Genomic DNA, 10,808 nt, shown 5'->3' on the forward strand with positions numbered 1-10,808 from the left:
TATGTTAGAGCATGTGCTTGCTGGGGCAGGGCAGGGGGAGGGGCAGAGATAGTCTCAGGCCTACTCCGTGCTAAAGGTAGAGCTCCACATGGGGCTTGATCTCACAACCCTGAGATCACAATCTGAGCTGAAACCAAGAGTCGGGTGCTCATCCCACTGTACCACCCAGGTGCCCCTATGTGGACATAACTTTTGACAATCTGTCAGTATATTACGTATACTTAATATTGTGTGTGTATGCTGCATGATGCTTCCTTGGGAAAACTTGGTGAATCTTTAGTGTCTGCCCCACTCTTCAGGTGGTAGAATTGCTGTTTAATATATAAGTTTGCTAGAGGCTGAGACCCTTGTTCTGGGGGATTATTTACGTATGCATATAAAACAGGTAGGCTAAAATGATATTAGTTCTCTCACAGATGTGTAATAAGTTGTGAAATGTTAGTTTGACCGTTGTTGAGGAAAGCTAAATGCCTAAATTGTGTAGACATTATGGATTTTTTTTCTTTTCTTTTCTTTTTTTTTTTTACAGACAGAAACCATTGAAGGACTTTAGGATGCAGATGGTGTTGTCTTTAGCATACATGCAAGGTCTTTTGTTAGTGGGCCATTGCATATTGCTTCAAGCTTACCTCCAGCAGTCCTCTTCCTTACCAACCAGTGTCTTGTGTACTCCTTACATGTCTACCTCAGTTAAAATGAATAGCTTGGGGGTGCTTGGATAGCTCAGTTGTTTAAGGGGCTGACTCTTGATTTTGGCTCAGGTCATGATCTCAGGGTTGTGAGATCGGGGCTGGTATTCCACACTCAGCAGGGAGTCTGCTTGAGATTCTCTCTCTCCCTCTCCCACACCCCCTCATGCTCTCATGCTTGCTCTCTCTCTTTCTCTCTCTTAATAATTAAATCTTATCCCCCTCCCTCCAAAAAAACCCTGAATACCTTGTAGTTATCCTATCATGATTAGGTATTCAGCACTTTTGTCTTCATTAATACTTTTCTTCTTACCATTATGATCTTTTCTCTGTTCCTGTTGAGTACCAACTTTTCATTAAAGATTCAGGTTTGTTTCTCTTTAAGGCTTTCCTAACTACTGACCTTTCCTAACTACTGACATTGAACCTTATCTTCTTTGAGCCTTTCTAGTGTATACTTCTATTCTAGAACCTTATATTTTATATTTATATACCTTTATATTTTATTGCACTTATGTATTTATATGTCTTTTTCTAACTAGACTGTAGATAGACTGTAGATTTCTTAATGGCAAGTACAAAGGCTATGTGTCTAATTCATTTTTATGTCCCCAGTTTTTAGCATAATACCTGGTACATATAGATGCTTAATAAGCATTTGCTAAATGGATGAATAAACAAATGGTTAAATTATAAAGGAAAGAAAAGATTATCCTCACAGTTGGTATGATAATGGTGATAATGTGCCTTCCAAGGTGGAGTGCTACTACACTTATTAGGGAAAATTCAGTGTTAAAAACAGTATCTTTCCTGAGGTCTGATGGTAGTCATACTAGCTTCTTACAGTCAGTGTAGTGTATGTCTGGAGTTCTGTTATCTTGGACAACTAACCATTTATTATTGAAAATTTACCCACAAAATTTCAATGGTTGAATTTTTTCATGAATAATATATTTTAATAATATAGGTCTTGACTTAAAGACTCTATCACTTCCTTTAAGGAGATCCACATGTGCTTTGGTGTTATAATCAGTCTAAAGTTGGAAAAGGACCTTTCTGCTTAAAAAATAGTGAAAAATACATCAAGGAATGAGCCTACTTGTTATTACACTTAAAGTTCCATTTGCTTTGCAACTGTAACTCTTACATTATGGAATCCTGATTAAAAAGGTTATAATGGCCAGTATTATCAGAATGACAAATTCTAACATAGGTTAGTGGTTTTACATTTAGAAAAACACTAATGGGGACGCCTGGGTGGCTCAGTCTATTAAGCCTTTACCTTCGGCTTGGGTCATGATCCCAGGGTCCTGGGATTAGGTCCTGTGTCGGGCTCCTTGGTCGGGAGGGAGGCTGCTTCTCCCGTTGCCCTGCTCTGCCTGCCACTCCCCCTGCTTGTGCTCTCTCTCTGACAAATAAATAAATAAAATCTTAAAAACAAAGAAAAACACTCATGTATCATATTGCTCCTTTAGTAATATGCCAAACTTCAAGTTGGTTTATATTTTGTTTATTTGAGGTCAAATGTTCTTTGGCCATCAGCTTACATTAGTTTTAACTAAGGAAATATTATACTATGAAGATAGTAAAAGGAAGCTTAAGGCTTCTGATATTAACTATATTCTGTTAAGTGAGTTTCTTTGTTTTAGGCTATATAGAAACAACTTAAGAAAATATACTGAATTAAAATTTGCTATGTTGAAATAGCATAGTCACTAAATAATTTATATTATTAGGGGAGTGTCAGGGGGTTTGAACAGAATTAAATTTCTTTGCTCAAGCTCTAAACAGTAAGACTTTTAATTTTGTAGGAAGACATTAAATACTCTGGTCATTCAAGTTGTATATCCTTTAAGCCTATTTAGTAGTCAGAAACTTGTAAGTAAATATGTGTGCTGCTGAGAAACAGTGATCAAAAATGGCAATAAAAGTCACTTAATGAAATAAGAATACTAAAAAAATCCAGGGATTTTACACTAGCTCATTATTCACTACATTTCTGGCATTCTTCATGATTACAAATCACTTGATTGACTAACTAGACATTCTCAAAGTGAATTATGAATCAGATTCCTTTTTTCTGGTTGATAGTTGGCACATGCTGTAACTCTTATGCTTTGTGATATATCAAATTCTTATAACAGTGATAAGAGATATAATCAACTCTTTAAGAAAACTATACTGTCTTTTCAAAAAATGAAATGCAGTTGCTAACATTTTAACAACACAATGTAATCCCTACTTTTGTATCTCAAGGTGGAATTCACAGTGATGACATTATTTTTCAGATTAAGATAAATCTGTAGACTGATTTTCCGTTAGGCATAAAACTCCTATTGATATCAGTTCTGTAGGCTTCTTGGGCAGTTGCTTGAGCCTAGGTTACAAAAACAGTTGCATATCTTTCCTTAGTATTTAAAAATGAGTGATGAAGGAATTGTATATTTTTAACATTTTTCTTTGAAGGGAATGTAGTTTTTCCTAAATACCTAATTTGTAATGAGGCCATGATGTTGCATACTTTAAAATGTGGAACATTTTAATGGTTATTAATAAAGAGGGTCTCTTTTTGAGTTGGGAAAAGGGTCCATAGTGACCTGAATCTTGATCTTTCCATTCGTAAAACTTAATCAGGGGGGTAAATTCTGCTTTCAAATGCATTCTCTTCTCTTTTGACTTAATAATAATCCTTTATGCATTACTTCACTGGCAGTTGAGTGGCAGAAAATTCCTGTAGTACAACTGCATTTGCTTTAATCCCATCCACTCAAGCAATTGAAAATAAAATGGGTGTTTCTTAATGTGATATATTCAAAATTTGAGAATCCTGTGCAGAATTCAGTCATTGCCTTAGCAAAAGTGAGGTTCCTTCGTTGAAAATTGTCAGGCATGGGAATGTAGAGCCATTTGTTTAACAGTGTTATGAGGTCCTCTTACTAATAATAAAAATTACATATGTAATTTTTTACATAGGTAAAAGCAATTCTTTGTTTCTTATGAAGACAAAATCATCAAAGTTAGTGGAAGCTTTCATAACAGTCACAGAATTGTACTGCCATACTTTTTCCCTATGTAAAAGGAGAGTACTTAGTATTTCAGCATTCCAGTGGCTTTAACTTACTTTCTTTGTTTTCTTTTATGAATAAGATTTCTTTATATTATAACTAAAAATTGTTTTATGGCTATTCAGTTGTAAAAATTGTTTTATTGCCCTTACATTGTCTTTAAAAATGTTTTACAAAAATTTTTTTGAATGATATCGATCTACTATATTAATTTATATGAAAATGTAGAATAGCAATGTGTAATTACACATAATTTTAGAAACACGATTATAAGCTTTTTACTGTTTTGTTCTCTTTAAAATTGTCTAAAGTTTTTGAATTTATGCTTTAGCCACCTTGAAATTTAATTTTTAATCCCCTAACCATTAATTATTTTAACTATAAAATTGCTATTAAACATCTTTTATGGGATTAAAATTTTATTTCTGATTAGGCAGTGAATTATATATATAATCAATTATTACATCCATTTAACAATTATGACCAAAATATTAATCCTCCATAGATGTTTTTAGCAATATAAACCATCCTGGTAGAATTGGAATTAAGGAATTAGAAATGGAGAGACAGAGGATCAATTTATTAATTACAGAAAAAACTTTAAGTCTTTTATAACTTCAGTAGATTTTGTGAAATGACCATAAACTAAACTGGGGTCATAAAATGCTGCCATTTTCCAGGCTGGCTTGATGCTTTTTACTTCTTCGACATAGCTGTACATTTGGAGCAGCATTATTTCTTCACATGGATTGAGGTGGTAATATATGATAAAATGGGCTTTTGTTGCTGTGACCGGGCAATAGGACTTGGGAATAGAAGAAGACAAGGGTAGAAAGGAGGAGACAAAAAATAGGTTTTCAGGCCACAGAAATGTACTGAATTTTTTTGATCATTTTTTTATGTTTAAATAAAAGAAATTGCTAGATTGTCTCCATTTTGTGATGTACAACCTGATTGCTTCCCTTAATTGCTTCCTTTGAACAATTTAGCATTAGGATAATCATTGTGAGAGGGAATGGGAGTATCTGGAGATTATGGAAAAACTGAAGGAAAATATTCAAGAAGGAATTTCTGGTATTTGTCTTTCTCAGTAAGTGTATAAAGGGGTTAAAATGTCCAGGATAAATAAAATCAGCCAAAGGCTTGTGTTCCACAGTTTATACTTTGACACTTGATATTTATTCTCCCTCCCTTACCCCGCAAAATATACATGACAATAAAATGAGCACTTTTGTAACATGGTCCACGTGTCTCAGGTTACATAAATATACTGCATTTCTCAATATCAACATTACATTGGTGTACCTATTCTAGTTTTTATGCTAAAAATGATATTTTCTATTTTGGTGATATGAAGTGAGTTTTTATTATTTATTTATTTATTTATTTATTTTTAAAAAAGATTTTATTTATTTGACAGAGAGAGACACAGCGAGAGAGGGAACACAAGCAGGGGGAGTGGGAGAGGGAGAAGCAGGCTTCCCGCAGAGCAGGGAGCCCGATGCGGGGCTCGATCCCAGGACCCTGGGATCATGACATGAGCCGAAGGCAGACGCTTAACGACTGAGCCACCCAGGCGCCCCACGAAGTGAGTTTTTAAATAGTATTAGAGGTGCACCTGGCTGGCTCAGTTGATAGAGCATGCAACTCTTGATCTCGGGATTGTGAGTTCAAGCCCCGTGTTGGGTGTAGAGATTACTTAAAAATAAACTCTAAAGATAAATAAATAAGTAAAAAGTATTGGGTATTTTTGGTTAAATCCTTCATTTGCCTGGATTTGATAAGCTATTTCTCTTCCTTAGGCATATGCTAACAGGTGGAACTACAGATTTATAGGTATGGAGTACACAATTATGCTATCTTAGTTTTTATTACTAATATGGCATAAGTACATTCTATATGATTTCAGTTGTCTGTGTTGTTGATGTTATGGATAATCTTTAAAGAATTCTGTTTTAGAATCTCTTTTTAATTGGATTTAATGATACATAGTTTTTTTTTTTTTTTAAAGATTTTATTTATTCATTTATTTGAGAGAGTGAGAGAGAGAGAGCACATTAGAGGGGGGAAGGTCAGAGGGAGAAGCAGACTCCCCGCCGAGCAGGGAGCCCGATGCGGGACTCGATCCCGGGACTCCAGGATCATGACCTGAGCTGAAGGCAGTCGCTTAACCAACTGAGCCACCCAGGCGCCCTAATGATACATAGTTTTGATTCTGAGAAATCTCTATGTTATTATGCAAAAAGGCTCAAAGGACATGAATGTTAAATGTGATATATGTTGGTTGGGATCTGTAATCTAGGATTGATATCAAAGAAAAAGCATTTTGTTTTAGTTAAAACTAAAGGTTGAAAGCAATATATAGTATCATTTGGTGTGTTCTACTTTTGATGTCTTCTTAGTACTTTAAAGCCTCAAAAAACATTCACTTTTGTTGGCGGATCAGTCAGGGTTCCCCAGAGAAACAGAACCAATAAGATACATATACCATATACATATACACATGTATATTTATGATCTATTTTAAGAAAGTGGCTCACCCACTTGTGCGGACTGGCAAGTCTAAATTCTGCAGGGCAGGCTGGAAACCTAGGAGATAATGCTGCAGGCTGGAGGCAGAATATCTTCTTGTCCACAACCATCAGGTTTTGCTCTTAAAGCCTTCAAATTATGAGATGAGGCACACCCATATTTTTGAAGATAATGTCTGTTCTTTAAAGTCAACTGATGGTAGATGGTAGCAACATCTACAGAATACTTTCATAACAACACATGGATTAGTGTTTTGTTAAATAACTGGGTACTATATAAAATATAACCAAGTTGACATATAAAATTAAACATCACAGTTGGCCTTTTAAAAAAATATTTATGTCATAAGTCACAAAAATGCCTGGGGTCAAGCTATCAGACTGTTGCCACAGAACATATTAGGCAACTTCCTTGAAGTGAAAACTTTCAATTCCAGAGATAGTAGCTGATAGCCATTTGCTTATTAAGAATTATTAATTGAATGTTCTTTAAGTGCTAGTATTGGAAAAGAACAGCATGCAAAACTACAAATGGACTCTACTTTCATGTATACTGATTATTGTTAATGCTTAGGAAAGAGACAAAAAGTGGTTTTTAACCCAAAGACAAACCCATTTAATAAGAGCCCAATTTTACTGGTTTGCCTTATGTAAACTTTTATTACATAAACCTTCTATCTCAAGGTCTAAAATTGTCAACTTTCTCTTTAATTAAATAATTCATATTACTTTGATATTGTTCTTTAGAGATTTCCAAGAACAGTTTTGGAAATTTTTCATATTTTAGTTCATTGGTACTGTGGAATTGACTATTTTTAAGGCACCATGTCCTGCTGGGCCACCAGGGTTGGTGAAGGATCTCAAGATAGCTGGGCGAAAACTTGCTCTAAAGGCCATTGATTGGGTAGCTTTTGGGGAGATCATACCCCACAACCAGAAGGGCCTTCCTAACTCCCTGAAATCCCATAATGAGACCCTAACCTCCATATTGGCTGCTCTCCCTGAGAATCCACTTGTTATTGACTGGACTTACTACAAAGCCAGTGTGGTGAAGCCTGGCTTGGTAGATGACTTTGAGAAAAAGTTTAATGCCCGGAAGTTTCTGTGCCAGAGGATAAATATACTGTTCAGGTACATGCTGAACAAAAAGATGATGTGAAAAGTTGTGTTGAGTTTTTGTCTCTCTCAAAGGCCAGGATTGAGGAATATGAAGAACGAGCTGGAGAAGATGAAGAACATAATTCCATTTGATCAGATGATCATTGAGGACCTGAATGAAATCTTCCCAGAAACCTAATTAAACAAGAAGAAATATCCCTATTGGCCTCACAAGCCAATCAAAAATCTATAAACTTGAGTTGGGGAGAAAGCTCTGGCCTTGTATTACAAATGCTGGACATTAAAAATAATTATATGGTAATAAAAAAAAAATAAAGCACCATGTCCTTTAATCTAGAAGTAGAGACTCTAGTCTATCATTGTTAACATAGTTTACATTGACCTTTTGTTTATTGATTATGTGTCATTATAATAAATAAAAATTCTTTTAAAGTTAAGAACTTACTTATGCTAGATACTTTATGAAATGTCTAATTCCTTCAATCATAGTTCTGTTTTAGAGATCAGGAAACCCATGTTCAGAGATCAGGAAACCCTTGTTCAGAGAGTGACTTTCCCATGGTTATACAAGCAGTAAGTGATGGAACAGGATTCAGACTTTATTCAGATGCTGTTTGAATCTGAAGCCAGTAGTTTTTTCTTACCCTACTCAGCTTGTCTTTGTATGAAACTTAGCAAGGCTACTGGATCTTTTGGGACAACCTATATAATTATATATTCCTTAATATATAAGGATCCATGTTTTCATTGTAATTTAGGGCTTATGTAATACAGGTTTCTGTCTTTCATAGCGTATGTAACTTTTGCCAAATGATTAAAATATATCATTTCCCTTTTTGTCTTGGTTGCCCATAAGCTCATGGTTAATATTAATACTCACTTTTAGTAATTTTCTCATCTGTGGTTCCTCATGTAATTATGTCCTGTGTTTGTTCATTTAGTTGCTAAACTCTTCCCTTAGTTTTTAATTAACCTGTTGTATAAAAATATTTTAAATTATAAATCACCACAGTCTTTTAAAGATTCTAGATAGACAAAAATGAATATAAAATATTTATTATTTTATAATCTGATTGTTTTGTTCATTAATATGTCCAAGTACCTAAAACAGTAGATAACACAGAGTAGATATTAGTGAATGAGTGGATTGAATTAATCTATTTCTCCTAGACATCTAGCTGATTCCAAGTGGAATTTAAATTTATTTACACTTAATGTATTTACTGACGTGGTAGACTTTGCTGTTTTACTTTACATCTTCTATTTGACATGTGTTTTCCATTTTACTCTCCCTTCTTGCTTTCTTTGGATTGATATCATGATTAATTTTATGTGTCTACTTCACTGGGCTGGAAGGGTACCCAGCTACTTGGTCAAACATTCTTTGGTCAAACATTCTGAGTATGTCCATGAGGGTGTTTCTGGATGAGATTAACATTTGAATTGGTAGACTGAGTAAAACAGATTGCCCTCCCAATATGGGTGAGCCTCGTCTAACCTGTTGAAGATCTGCATAGAACTGAAACATTTAGCTTTTCCTGGGTCTTAAGCCGGCTGGCTTTCAGACAAGAAATAGACTTTTGGCTTTTCTGGTTCTCAGGCCTGTGGGCTTGGATTGGAACTACACCATCAGCTCTCTCCTGGGTCTCCAGTTTACTGACTGCAGCTCTTGGGACTTGTCAGCCTCCATAATTTCATGAATCAACATATACATCCATTCTGTTGGTTTTAGTTCTGTTTCTCTGGATGTTCCTGAGTAATACAATTGATAATTTAAAATTTTTCAATTTTTCCTCTAATTTAGAAGTTCTACAGTCTGTTTCTGTTCATTTATTGATTCTAGAAATAATAATAAACATAATGATCGTAGCCTAAAATTAATCAGTACGTTTAACCTCCTTTTGGATAATATAAAGATTTCACAACTTTTTAACCCCATTTCTTCCCCTCCTGACACATTGTTATTGTGTTTTGTATACTTTTTAATCCCTGAGACTTTAATGTTACTATTTTTTATATTTTATATTTGTGTACAAATACCTATTTGGCAGTGTATTTGCTGTTGCTTCTTCCATGTTAGATCTTATATCTGGAATACATTCCTGCTCCTAGTAGTTTATTCTTGACCATTTCTTCTAGAGACTATCTGTTGATGACACGCTCTGTTTTATTGTTTTGACAAAGTTGTTTTATTTTGTTAATTCTTTAACCATATTTTGCTGGGTATAAAATTCAGGATTAGCAGTAATTTTGGTCATTATGTTTAAGATCTCATTCACTGTTTTCTGGTTTTCACTGTTGTTTTTGTGATGTTATTTACTGATTTGACTTTCATATATATGTATGTATGTGTGTATATATGTATGTATGTGTATATATAGCTTTGAGGCATACTTTGTTTATCATGTAATTCATCCATTTCAAGTATATAATTTGGTGATTTTTTTTTTAGTAAATTTAGTTTTGTGTAGCCATCACCACTGATTAGTTTTAGAACATTTCTGTCACCCTAATAAGAAACCTCATGTCCATTAACTGTTAATCCTCATTCTGCCCCCCTTATCCCAGACAACATTAATCTATTTTTTCCGTCTCCGTAGATTTTCCTTTTCTGGAAATTTCATATAAATCAGTCATAGAATATGTGATTTCTTGTGGTGGCATTCTTTCAATTAGCAAAATATTTTTGAGGTTCACGTATGTTGAAGCATGTACTAGTAATTTATTCTTTCTGTTGATGAATAGTATTCCACTATATGGATATACCACATTTTGTCTCTCCATTCATCAGTTGTTGGACATTCAGTTTTTTTCAGGTTTTGACTATGAATATGAATAATGCTGCTAAAAGAATTCATGTGTAAATCTTTGCATATGTTTTCATTTCTTTTGGGTAGATACCTAAGAGTAGAATTGCCCAGTCATTTGGCAAATTTATTTTTAACTTTTTACAAGAGACTTCTAGACTTTTGTCCAAAGTGTTTGCATCATTTTATATTCCTACCAGTAGTGTGAGGATGCCTGTTTCTCCACATCCTAGCCAACATTTGTTATCATCTATTTTCTTTTTCTTTTTTTTTTTTAAGTAATCTCTACTCAACATGGGGCTCAAACTCATTACCCCAAGATCAAGAGCATCTCTACTGACTGAGCCAGCCAGACATCCCTATTATCATCTATTAAAAAAAAATTATCATAGCCACCTAGTAGGTGTGAAATTGCTTCTTATTGTAGTTTTAATTTGCATTTCCTAAACCAGTGATATTGAACATCTTTTTATATACTTATTAGCCATTCATATATATTCTTTGATGGGAATTTATTTTTGAAAATTTTACCCATTTTTGAGATTGGATTATTTGTTTTCTCATATATAAAGGATTCTTTGACTATTTTGTATATAG

At 34.2% G+C, this 10,808-nt stretch overlaps 1 pseudogene; it reads left to right on the top strand.

Annotated features, from left to right (window-relative positions):
• Positions 1–4,769: 4,769 nt before the first annotated feature.
• LOC116632011 lies at positions 4,770–10,460 on the top strand (annotated as a pseudogene).
• Positions 10,461–10,808: the final 348 nt, after the last annotated feature.

Source organism: Phoca vitulina, unplaced genomic scaffold (assembly GCF_004348235.1).
Source record: "Phoca vitulina isolate PV1807 unplaced genomic scaffold, GSC_HSeal_1.0 scaffold6, whole genome shotgun sequence".
In the NCBI taxonomy this organism is placed as follows: Eukaryota; Metazoa; Chordata; class Mammalia; order Carnivora; family Phocidae; genus Phoca; species Phoca vitulina.